Raw genomic sequence first — 13,935 nt, 5'->3', positions numbered from 1 at the left:
AGTGACTTAGTAAGACCCTGTCTCAAAACAAAAAAATAAAAAGGGCTGGGGATGTAGCTCAATGATTATATGGCCCTGGGTTCAATCCCAAATGCCAAAAAAAGAAAAAGAGAAAAGAAGAGCACAAATAATAGTTACTATGTTACTATACAATAGTTAATTTTAATATTTAATTTTTAAAAATTATATATATTCAAAAGATAGTTGTAAGGTGATTTTTGCTGCTTGCTAAAAAAGAGTAACAGAGATTAGATTTACCTTCCTTCCTGAAACAATACAAAACCAGCCAATCAAAAATAGAAGAATTTTATGAAATGGAAGTTGGGATATCTGGTTTCAGGTAACTTGTCCCTGAAACAGGAAATGATCATATGAACTCTTTCATTGTCCCATCCACTCCTTGGAAAGAATTTCCTGGCTGAAGAAGAGAAAAGGCATTCATGTGTACCTCAGCAGAATTTGAAGCTGAGAATTTGAGGAGATCTAAAGGACAGATTCCATAAATCAGAGTACTAGAGAGAAAGGATCATCACAAAAACAGACCTCAAGATTCATACAATTCTATTTGATTATGTAGATAAGTACATGTATGTGAATATTCTTTCTAAGATGTGGGGAAACGAATCACCTGGTCCTCATGTAGGAACCGAAATAATGTCTGTCCTCCCAGCCAGACTCAAAAAATTCTCATGATTCAAGATACATTTGGTTAGAGTTAACAGAAAGTTCTCAGTTTTGTCTCATTAGTGGTGATTAATTTGCCCTAGATGGAGCATGGGTACAGGCTGCTTAACAAAACTAAAAACCAAGACCCCAAAATGAATTTCCCAAGTAACTTAACCACATCTCAAAAGCATAAGAACATTTATATGAAAAGAAAAATGTCCCCAAAATAAGGAACATAAAACCCACCATGCATGTCATACAGTAAAATCATCATGAAAAGAAGCAAAAAATATAACCAATAATGTTGAGAAAATGAATTGATTAAAACCCACCGAAGAATGAATCCAAAAGTATAATTAGGAGACAAGGCCATTAAAGTGCTTTGCATTTAAGGAAACACAAAATATTAAAAAGACCCCAAACAGAATTCAACAGATAAGAAATAGATTGTATGAAAAAAAAACAATTCATTAAAAAGGATGACAGTTTAGACATCTCACACACACACACACACACACACACACACACACAAAGATCAAGTGAACTTGAGGATGTAGAAATAGAAAGAAAATGAAACATCAAAGTAAAATAGATTTTTAAAAAGTTTTTTCACTAATGGTCTATCGGACAATTTTATGTGACTTGACTTATGTAAACTGGATCATCTAAAAGAAGGTGAGAGTAATGGCTGATAATTTCCCAAATTTGATGTTAAGCCTAAACTCAGAGATCTAGGAAGTTCAAGAAATCTCAACCACAAGAAACATGAAGGAAACTACACCAAAGCAAAGGTAGTAAGTTGTAAAGACAGTCTCAGATGCAGCCAGAGATAAACAGCACAGTATGTGGAAAAGAGGAAAAATGACGACAACAGAAAACTCACCAGAAACAGTACAAATGAGGATGACTACTGGTATTCTAAATTACTGAAAGATAAAACTGTCCACCTAGAATTTTACTCCTGTAAATGTATCTTTCATTAAGAAAGGTGAAATAAAAAAAAAACTGTTTTTAGACATGCAAAGGAAGAAAAAATTCATCACCATCAGATCTACCCTCATAAAATGGCTAAAAAAAGTTCCTCATTCATAAGGACAATGCTAAGAGAATAGAAAAAAAAACACATATCAGAAGAAATTATTTACATATTCCATGTGGAATAAAAGTCTGTCTGTATCTAGACTCTCAAAACTTAATTTTTAAAAATGCAATATAAAAAATGTGCAAGGGATTTTAACAGAGATTTTTCTGAAAAAGTATAGGGCTGGCAAATAAACAATTAAATGATACATACTCAACATCTTTAGCCATTAGGTAAATATAAATTAAAATCATAATGAGACACACCCACTAGAATGGTTTTTGAAATCTGACAATGTGTTGAAGGGAATGAAGAGCAACTGAAACTCCTATTTTTTTTGTTGTTGAAAATAAAAAATGATTCAACTACTTGAAAAATCTGTGGTCAGTTTCTTTTCTAGTTAAGACATACATTTACCACTGAACTGAACAATCCCACTCTTGAGTGGTTGCCAAAGAGAAATGATAACATACACTTACAAGTAAATCTGTACATTAATGTAAAGTTTTATTCATAACAACCCCCAACTGGAAACAAGCCAATATCCTTGAATAGATGAATGGATAAACAAAATGTAGTATATTCATGGGAGTGAATATTATTTAGAAATAAAAAAGAATGAATTACTTGTATTTGTAAGAACATCAATGAATCTCAAACATGTGTTTCCTCAATGAAGAAAACCTGCACACTTTGTGTGTATACCATTTTAAAGACATGCTATAGAAGGTGAAACTAAAGGTACAGAAAACTAAAAGTACAGTAAGTATCAGGGATTAGGAATGGAGGAACATCTTGACTATAATGACTGTATGGGGTTCTCAGGGTCAATGATGATATTCTACATATTTGTTGTTGGTGGTGGTGTTTTTGTGATTGTAAGCATTTGGAAAAACCTCATAGAATTGTACGCCAAAAGGGGTTAACTTTACTGTGTATAAATTACACTGTAAGCAAATTACAGTAACAATAAAGAACAGGAAAATTTAGGAGAACTAATGGGAAGCTGAATTGGAGAGCATCCCTAAAATGCTCACACATCCAGGCAAATGATTATCTCTTAGGCACATGTGGTTTGGGGGAATGGATGGTAAAATGTGAGGCAATATAAAATGAAGCTATGTGATAAGTATTGAGAGATCCCTCCCCCCAAATGAATATATTTCCATCTTTAAATAACTCATGATCTACTGAGGGAAACAATCCTTTTTATTGACAACATGAAATCATGTAATATGTGTTATGAGAGAGCTAATATAAGGTATGCTTGAATCCTGCAGTATAATAAATTGTCAGACACAGATGGTGGGTCAAAAGACTACCTGGACATCAACACAGAGGTGAGAGAGAGAAGAAAGAAAGCTAACCAGAAGGAAAGAGCCTAGTCTGTAAAACAAAATAAGTTTTCATTAACTTAAAAATTTTTAAAAAGTTAACACATGCATATTAGAACTCATGCCATTGGAACCAAATTAAAGAAAAAAGGAACTATGTAGACTTTCACTCAGAGATTCTCCATTATCAATTAGTTGTATGTGTTTATAAAAATATTCTTTGCATCTACAAAAATGTTTATATGCCGTTTTAAAAACAGTAATGTTAGAAAATTGTACACTCTGTTTAAAATCTGTTTAACTAAAATGCGTCCTGAAAGTTGTTGTTTAACAGTATGTAACTATAATAAAATTTCATTATAGTTTTCATTTGAATTTTTGGTGTGTTTTCTTCCTAACAATTTTAAGATTTGTTATTATTATTGTTTCTCTTGATACCTTTGTAAAATATATTAAGGCTTCTATTTCTTATGATAGTATGTTACTGAAAATAAAAATGATGTAGACATTTGTTTTTCTCACCTACATTTCTTTCCTTCCAAATTCAACTTTAATAACATATATACTAAGATATACTTATTTGCCCGATCCACTTTCTATTTATTTAGTGTCCTAGTTGCAGGCTATGTACAGGCTCTGTTTGGAGAACAATCTCCTATTATTCCAACGGCAGAGGTAGGGTAAGCTGTATACCTGAATGATGATCATCTTGGGTCAGAGTTACATGAAAGGGTTAGGAACCCCATACCCAGGGGGTGACATTTGTTTATCACTCCCTCTCCATTTTTACTAGTAAAGCACTTCTCACTCCCCTCTTTCTGTTTCTCCCTCACTATGGAACCTCTAGGTCAAACTTAGCCTAATTTCTGGCTATCCCTAGATTCTGAGACCTAATGAATATCATTTAATATTTTAATTTTTACTTAAGCTTTTCATAATGGCCTCGTTGTTTATAACTAAGATTATCCTGCTATTGAAGAGAAGGAATAGATGAAGCTAAAAAGTAGCAATTAGATTAAAACAAGGAAAATGTGCACAAAGATGACAGAGAAAGAAGAGGTATATAATAATAAAAAAAAAAAACGTTGCCTTATGGGTTGCTGGAAATTAATGAAGATAGCTTAGACATTGGTAAAATCTCCAGAGAACAAGCCAGTTTGCTAACTCTTCATTCCTTCTGTTCTTCCCCCACCTCTCTTTCACCTTATATAGTGACTAAAATGAAACTGTTGTTAGAATTTTCAGACACAGGTTAGGGACCACTTTGGAAAAGTAAACAATGGATGAAAAGGCCCATAAATGGGCAGGGTTTGCTCAAAATATATCATTGAAGAGAGAGATCACTAAAGAGCAGAAAGAAATCTCAATTTAGAAAGCACTCTGTCTCATGAAACACAGGTACTTTTCAACACTTTCCATAATCTTTCATGTTTTCATAAGTAGAGTTCATATCATGAGTATGCTTCTCTATTTTAGTTTTAAGAAATAAGCAATATTCTTGACCATTATTCCAAACATAGCGGATTATCCAAATCATCGATTCTGGTTCTAAATTGGCACATAGTAAATCAGAATCTCTAATCAATGGAGTCCAGGAGAGCATCATTCTTTTCTTTTTGTTTTGTGCTGTTGTGTGGTTGCTGTTTTTCTTTTGAAAAAAGTCTTAGATGGCTTGGTGATCATAAATATTTGAAAACTACTCATGGAAACTTCAGTTCATAGAAATTATATATTTTATTTTATAAGCTAGAGTTTGGCAGAGGCTCCTCTTGAAGAGGAAAACAAGCAATTTATTTGTGCTATCTAAGGTCTTAAGACAAATCCAATTTTTCAGGTAAAAAGACCCTAACAATCTACTTTGACTCAAATGACTACTAGACATTAGTATTGTCATAGTTTTATTGATTTCTTTCTAAATTTCTATTACATGATTTTTCCAAGGTAAAAAAAATACTGAAAGTGAAGTCAGTGAAGTGGATTCAGGTATTATTTATCTTAGGTATTTTCAGACTATGGGAAAATACATTACATCTTAAATATCAACTTTCCTACTCTGTTAAATAAAAATATTGCCAGAATTTATGGGGACCACGAGAGCTGTGGGTTTTTGTGAGTGTATGTGTGCACGCGCTTGTGTGTGTGTGTATGCGTATGCACACGTGTGTAGCCAGTTTTAGTTGCAAAAAAATTAGGCTTTACTAAGTGTTTCTTTATTTTCTTAGGTGATCATTTATTAAATGTTAGGATGACTAGCATCATGAGATTCTGCTTCTCAGCAACCTCGCTGTATGACAGGTTGCCAGCATGACACTGTTTATTATATAATTAGTGCAATGGAACAACTTTCAATTTCTTGTAATAAACTAGTAAAATAATCTTGTTAATGTATCTGTATTTATCAATTTATTCACACAATCGTAGTAATTTATTTTAAGAAACATACCTTTGTTTATAATGATTTTCATTAATTTGATAAATATTTAATACTTATGAGGGCTCAAGCACTATCCTTATTTCTGAGAATGTAGTACTAAATGAAGAAGACCATGTCCACATTTTTGTGGAGGTTTCATTCCTGCAATAGAAACACCATGTGATGAAAAATTATCAATCTGTCATGCTTCATGGAATCTGAGCTCAAATCTGTTACAAGTATCATAAATTTGGTCATTCACTTGCCTTCTTATTAAACTACCATTTCTAACATCAGAAAAGAATTGCACAATATTTTTACTTTGGTTCTGTTTAGTACAGTATTAGATGAATACAAAGCACAGTTGGAATCTTCATATTTTTAATGAGTATTATTGAATTATAATGGCAAATAGACTTCAAAATAATGTTAAATTTCATTGCAAAATTTGTGGCATTACTATGGGGAGAATACCAGAAAATTTGCCACATATGAAATTTAGGTAGAATTCTTGTAGCTGCTTACAACAATCAAAAACAAAACACAAGTGGCAGATTAAGTAGGAAATAAAAAGTCTTTCATATAAGCCTTCTTTGACACTAAAGATGTATCATTTGTGGGAAAAAAAATGAGGGAGAAAAAAACAAAGATTGTTAGGAGCACTGCTTGAAATCATGGCAATAGGTGGAAAGATTTTCTAATCTCCAACATTAAGTCCCTAGGTCCAAAGTGGAAGGGAGAAAGGATAGGTTCTGGAAAAGTCCAGCATCGTCATGAAGGGTCCTATGGAATAGGATCATTGGAACAGATCTAAGTTGGTGGCACAAAGGAAACATGACTGTAAGTCATAAAATCAGTCATAAAATGAGAAATGATTCAGTTCATTTATTTTTAAATATAGGTAAATCAAGATTTTAAAAAATGAAGATAGGGTTAGAAGAAATGAAAGGAAAGCACAGAATTAGTCCTGGTAGGCATGACTATGATATGGGAAGGAGTCTTTCAAAATAAATTTGACAGATATTGCTTCTTACTGCTCTTTTTGAGCCTCTTACATCTGACTGGGGTGGAATTGTAATGGTAGTTTCCAACTTGATAAGAAAGGGGCAAAGAAATGCTACTGAAGTTTGTTCAGTAATTAACAGATGCTTGTATACCTGTGATTTGATTCTCTATCCTTAAAATGGAGGGAAAAAAGATCTAGAAAGTCTGTGGCTAGTAGATGTCACAACAAATTACTAATAGAAACGAAGATGATCTGTCTCCCACTCTAGAATAGTGACATACCCTCTTCTGAAAATCACTTGGCTCTCCTCCCAAAGTATTCCACCTTCCACTATTTTCTTTTCCAACTAAGGCCATAAACCATTGCAGTTCTGTTTTATTTTGACAAGCCATGCTTAGGAAAAAACACAGGACTCACTAATCCATACCCGACGTGTGGCTGTACTTATTAAAAAAGTAATCTTTCCATCTATATTAAAGTACTGATTAACAAACTACTAGAATCAAAGCAAAGTATTTGTATCTAATAAAATTTGCAGACATTTGGGATTTCTTATAAGAACAGACATTTCCTAAACATAATTTTCAAGGCTGTAAAAACTATATCCCCAAATCTAACATGTTGCAAGTAAGTATCGCAATCTTGATTTCTTACCCTTGTGTCAGAAAAGAATTTTGTGACAATTTTCCCTAGGACCTGAAAAATCATACTAGGTGTTTTGGTCTTCATTCTAAACTAAGGAGGAGGAAGCCAATGGAATATTTTAGTAAGAAGGTAGGAGAATAGTGTCATAAAAATAAGTTTTCATTTTTTAAAGATAATTGTCTATTTGTTAAAAACTTACTAGAAGAGAGTAAAGGCAGACACGGGGCAGCCAATTAAAAATACTGAGGAATGAACTGGAGTAAATTATGTTATGTGCATATGTGAATCCGTCACAATGAACCCCACTATTGTGTGTAATCATCTCACACTAATAAAAACATCATAAAGAAGAACATTTGGCATGTTTTAATACAAATTATTCATTAATATGACCTCTGTAGAGAAAAAACAAAGCTGTTGCAGTTTATGAGGAAGGAACTGCTCTGATTTTCATAAGGGTGGTAATTGTGAAAGAGGAAAGAGAAGAAAAAATATACGGGATAACTTCTGGAGGAAAAGCTACCTGTACAGACTATTTGATTGGACACAAGGAGGAAAACCAAATCCAGAATGTCTCATGGATTTCCAAGTCTATGGAAAGTGGTAGTCCCCTAAGGTGGAGAGAACTGGGAAAGGGAAGAGAAGTTTGGATTTGAGTCACTGTTCTTCCAGTTAAAATGTTACTTTGGGATTGTCACATATAGATAGTCCTGGATTTCTGAGGCATGGTCTAGTCTATAGATGACATTTTAGCAATCAACGTCAATAACAAAGTCTTCAGGGGAGGGGGGAGGGGTTCCATGGAGACAAGTTTTGAATGTTAAGAGGGCTCAATCTGAGCTTTGACTTAGACTTAGGTCTGGGTACAAGACTATGAAAATGATAAAGAGGAGCACAGTATTATTTAAGCCAGACAGAATGTGTTTAAGGGGGAGTGTTGCAGTATTGAAGATTGCTGAGGAAGTCAAAGAAAACAATAACTGTGAAAACAAAGACTGCTCACTTTCTGTTCATGTTGCATTGAAAGTTCGATAGATTCAGAATGATCTGCTGTTCATGTCCAGGAATTAAGGTGTTTTATGTTGCTTAAATTATAGACAGGAAATGGACATTATTGTTAAGGAAGATCTAAAATGTTATGAATTTTCTAGGGCAAATGTGGTGATACAACTAGTGACCCTGGAAAACAATCCTAAGAAAAAGACAAAAATCTGGACTTGGAGCTTCTGATTGCATTGGCCCTAAATTAGATTTCTCCTGCTGTTTCTTTCTCAGCGTGATTTGTCATGGCAACCAAGTTTAAATGGTTCTGCTAGGTGAACGGGTCAATACAATTATAGCCATTTGTCTTACTGTTCTTCTTTGTCATATTAAGAAGACTATTTTTGGTTTGGAAGTCTAATAAAGTTTGGTCAAAATATCATTGTTTCCATTTAAAACTTTTAAAAGTTGCTCTGCAATCAAGAAATAAATGTATTTTAAAACTAAATCAAAGTGAGGGATAATAATTACTATATAAAGTATAAACTAGGAATCAAATTTTGAACAAGAAATTATAATGAATTTTAAATATAAGAATCACATTGACTCCTGATAGAGAACAAAATTTTCTAGATTTAAAAGCTTTAAAAATTAAATAGTGAGTGCAAATAAAATATGACTTTGTAAAGCTTGGTAAATATTTGTATGCTTATGCTTGTTATTGAAGACTGCAAATACATTATAATCATTAAGCTCAAAGCATAATGATTTTGGGGGGGTGAGGTACTGGGGATTGAACTCAGGGGCACTCAACCACTGAGCCACATCCCCAGCCCTATTCTATATTTTATTTAGAGACAGTGTCTCACTGAGTTGTTTAGTGCCTCACTTTTGCTGAGGCTAGTTTTGAACTCATGATCCTCCTGCCTCTGCCTCAGCCTCCTGACCTGCTGGGATTATAGGCATGTACCACCGTGCCTGGCTATTAAAAACATAATAAATTTTTGATGAAATATATTTATAGTACGGGATTGATGTTAATCTTGATACTCAGAACTCAATATTGAAGAAAAAAATTTTGATGTGATAATATTTTGACTGGAAGGATGGTAGTGGTGTTGCCAAAGTAGCTTTAAACAATGGAGATGCAAATCTACAAAATGAGCTATAAAAGCTGGTACAAGTCATTTAATCCCATGTGTACTGTTATGTGCCCAGTGAAATATATTGCTATTCTATTCAAATGCCAAGAATTTTGACAAAGTATTAAATTGTTATTTGCTAGTAAATTATATTTGCTCAGAAATTGTTAATTTGTAAAAAGATATTTTCTTGAGATTTTTTTTTATCACTTCCTGGAAGTCAAATGCTCTTTTGAAGTGAACAAGAAAATATCAACATCAATGGCTTAATTTTAGGGCTCATGAAAAATACAGACTGAAATTTCAAACTTTAGAAATCGTGTTTTAGTAGTACATTACAAAACTGAAAATTAATTAAAGCCTAATTATTCATTAAAAATTTACTACATGTAGTTCAGAGTTTGGTTTGATTATGTTGATTTCCTGGAAAGACAAGACAAATTCAGGTTTATCTGAGGTCTGAGTTACTGTTGATTGTGGGTCACTTGTTCTGAACATTATATGACCTTGAACATGTTGAACTGCTCCTCCAGCATTTATGACAAAATTAAGTGGGACTGCTCCCTCCAGGAAGTTAACAATTTGGCACCATAATCTATTTTGAGCTAGTTAATCCCATTTGAGACAACAATGCTCTAAATTTTCTAGAGAACCAAACACTTGAGTCATAAAAGATGTTATTATTTTGAGAAATCTTATTAGGAAGATATTTCTATGTTTTTGGAAGACTAGGAAGATAGCCAATTAGCTTTCATGATTCTTCTCCCATATCACTATTTCCAATGATTTCAAATGGTGCTGTTAACACAAATAAAAACTTACCCGGCAATGATGTATTTTAAGTTTTTAATTGTTTTTCATTATAAAGTCTGTCTCTCACACATACACACATAATAAATTATAAATGCCCAGAAATTGTTAATTTGTGTTTTTAAAAAAATCTCAAGAAAATATCTTTTTATCAATTTCTGGAAGTCAAATGCTCTTTTGAAGTGAATAAGAAAATGTCAACATCAATGGCTTAATTTAGATGACTTAAATCCATTGAGCTAATTTATTCTACCACCACTTTGGACCTATTGTCTCGTTTTAACTACTTTGTTTCACATAAGGAATAAGCAGATAATAGAATTCTTGCAACAAATAATATAATTGGAAACAGAAGAGAGAAAACCTGGCACATCTTATACATGTTCTTCATATATTTCTACATAGTCTTTAACGAGGCAATGAAGAATGAATGAAATAAACACCACAAATAATTGAATTATGGCTTAATAAAACAAGGATACTCTAATTCACAAGACAATATTGTGATATTAATTTTAATAATTTTGTTTACATTATGGAACATGAATGTGAGGCTCTTGATAAGGGGAGATATGAAGGTAACTCTCTTTTCCCTTTAAACACATTTCAGTTTACATATCACATAGACCAGTTTTCTATCACAGAGATGTTCTGAAATGGCTGGGGAACCATTATCTTAACATCTGGCTTGTATTTTTCCTTTCTTGAGTCCAACACTTCACAGGGCTTTATGCTTCTGAATATTTTAACAATCACATTAACATGTGTTTTAATTTCAAACACTGGCACCTTGGTAAAAAGTTTGAAATCAAGGAACCAGAAGGTTCTCATTGCATAATGATTTTTGGGGGGTGAGGTACTGGGGATTGAACTCAGGGGCACTCAACCACTGAGCCACATCCCCAGCCCTAGAAGATGGGCAATCTTTATTACTACTCTGCTGGTGACAAAACTCACACAGTGTAAGTAATAGCATAGTGTCATTTAGCAGTTGAGACTGTGCCTCTGCTTTGTGATCCAGGAAAAAACTACCAATAATAGATTTTAAAATGTAGAACTAAATCAATTCAGAATAATTTACCAGATTATCATTATAATATAATTTCTTCTTCTATTCAGATATCAGTTTTTGAGTAAAAACTTTAATATTAGGAATGAAGTACAAACATAAGAAATACGTTATAAACCTGTCTATCCATTAGAACATGTGGTACATATGTTAATGCCATATGTATATGTTATGGTGGAAAAAAATTGTAATCACTGATATGGAGTATGGACCAGTAATTATAAAATTCTATACAAATCACTAAGATTGTAATATCTTAATCTATTCAGGCTGCTATATAACAAAATGCCATGGACTGAGAAGCTTATAAACAACAAAAGTGTATTTCTGAGTTCATAGGTGGTGCTTTCTTGCTACATCTTTACATGTTTGAAGGGGAAAGCTAGCTCTCTGGGACCACTTTTATAAAGCCACTAATTTCATCCATGAGGAGTCTGTCCTCATGACCTGATCATCTTCCAAAAGGCTCAACTTCTTAACACCATTACCCTGAAGGTCAGGATTTCAACACATTAATTTTGGAGGAGTGCACAAAAACATTTAGACCATAGCACTGTAAATATAAATATAGATAATATATAGGCATGGGTGTACATCCATAGACACTACATATCACAGGTAAAATAGACGGAAAAACAACATTTCTCTTGATCATAGAATTTACATTATTGATCACACTTTCTTTAAATCTTCTGTTAATGATCTTCCCACTAGTTCAGCCAACAGTTTGAAAAGGGAGGGGTTATGTATTCAGTTTTCAGTGATTTATAGAATGGTATTTTGCAAGCTTGTCTGAATGAATGAACAATGATATGATATATATGTGTGTGTTTGTGTGTATTTATTTTCTCAGTATCATAAATGGATAATGAAAATTTCAATTTCGCTGGCTGCATATGATACCACAACTCCATTTGTTCTCCCAAACCCAGCGGTCAACTTTCTCCCCTCTGTTCTATATTCCAGGAGGCTGAACTTTATGGACTGTATCAGCAGGCTTGTTTGGAATGTAGCTTCAAGTCCAGACTGTTTTATGGGGAACTCTTGTAGATTGTGGGAAGAAGGGGAATAAGATCAGGATAGTTCTTACCCAACTTGCTTTAATAGCTCTCTCCTTGGCTATCTGCATTCCTAAATGAAGATCATAGTTCTGCAGGGGGCCGTCACATAAATCTGACTGTGTCTCTGTCTACAGGATCCAATAACAAGTCTCCACTCCTAACTCATCAGGTTTAAAGACGATGGTGGTCCCCAGGTCTCTAGCGTGATCAGCCTGGGATGCTACAGACTCTTGATGTCTTGCTGAATCAGGCCTTCACGCTCATAAACTCTTCCTTCGCCCTAAGCACTTTTAAGTTATTCAATCTGACTGTGCCTTCTCTTTCCATCCAATTCCTTACCTGGCACACTAATTTCAAGGAATACATTCTGAATACAAAAATGTTCTTGACATTGCCAAATCGTGTTAATTTAATTTTTAAACTATTACTTTAATGTTTTCCATGGAATTATAATTTTTGTTTCAACTCGAGAGTGATATGTTTATAAAAACCAATTCCCTAATGGCATCTAAAATCGAAGCTCTTTGGCAATTTTCACATTAACTTAAAGAAGCAAATAATACTTAGTATTCAGCGGAAACATCACACTATGAAATGATGCTGTTAAGTATTTAATATGACTTTTTATTCTTGAATATATCTAATAAAAGTCTTTGATATTAACAAGGTATCATTTCCTCAGCTTTTCCCAGCTTGCGACAACTGTATTAGTTAGCTTTCCACGACTACCACAAATAACTGTGATAAATCGGCTTACAGAGGGAAAGGTTTATTTTGGTTCGCAGTTTTAGATGTCTCAGTCCATAATCAATTGGCCCATTGCTTTTGAACCTGTGGTGAAGTGGCACATAGAGGCGACAGATGCCTGAGGGAGTATAACTGCTCACCCTATGGCCAGGTAGAAAAAGAGGGAGGAAGAGACCAGAGTTCCATGGTCCCCTTCAGGGGCATGCTTCCAGTGACCCCAAACCTTCCATTAGGTATCACCTCTTAAAGATTTCACTACCTACCAGTAGCACCAAGGTGGGGACGAAGCCTTTAACACAGGGCCTTTAGGAAAATTCCAGATGAAAACTGTAGCAACATCTATGACCTCACTTCTTTCCTTCATTCACAGTAGTTTCTGTGATAGTTAGAACAGGACAAACTTATTTTATACTCAGGGACTTTATAATTGAGCAACCACCTTTCTACGAGATTTCTCCTCATCTTTATTCCTTCACATTACTCAGATCTCAGCTCAAATATCATCCTTACAGAGAAGTCCTTTAGTCTACCGAAAACATCCATCTACACCTACCACCTTCTCTACCATTAACCCGATTCATTCGTTCTATACCCATTTCCCTGTCTAAAATATGTTACATATGTATGTATTTATTACAAGTATGCATCCCCTCCCCACACAAGCTCTATGGGAACAAGGACTGAATTTATCTTCAAGAACTAGACAGGACTATATACCTACACAGTAAAAAACGCACACTGTCTAATGTGTACAATTTAATGCATATGATCTTGCATTCATTTCCATAATCAACTTTAGGACATTCCATTACTCCAAAAGAAACCCTGCACCCCTTAGCCATTCCCTTACCCTCTACATCTCACCAAGTTCTGGGCCACCACTAATCTTTATGTACTATAGATCTGCTTTTTGGGGACAATTTATATACTTAAAATTATTTAATATGCAGTCTTGGTTTTTCTGTAACTGGCTTTTTACT

Source organism: Spermophilus citellus (genome assembly GCF_964194105.1).
Source record: "Spermophilus citellus genome assembly, chromosome: 13".
Lineage (NCBI taxonomy): Eukaryota > Metazoa > Chordata > Mammalia > Rodentia > Sciuridae > Spermophilus > Spermophilus citellus.
This window is presented reverse-complemented; position numbering follows the sequence as displayed.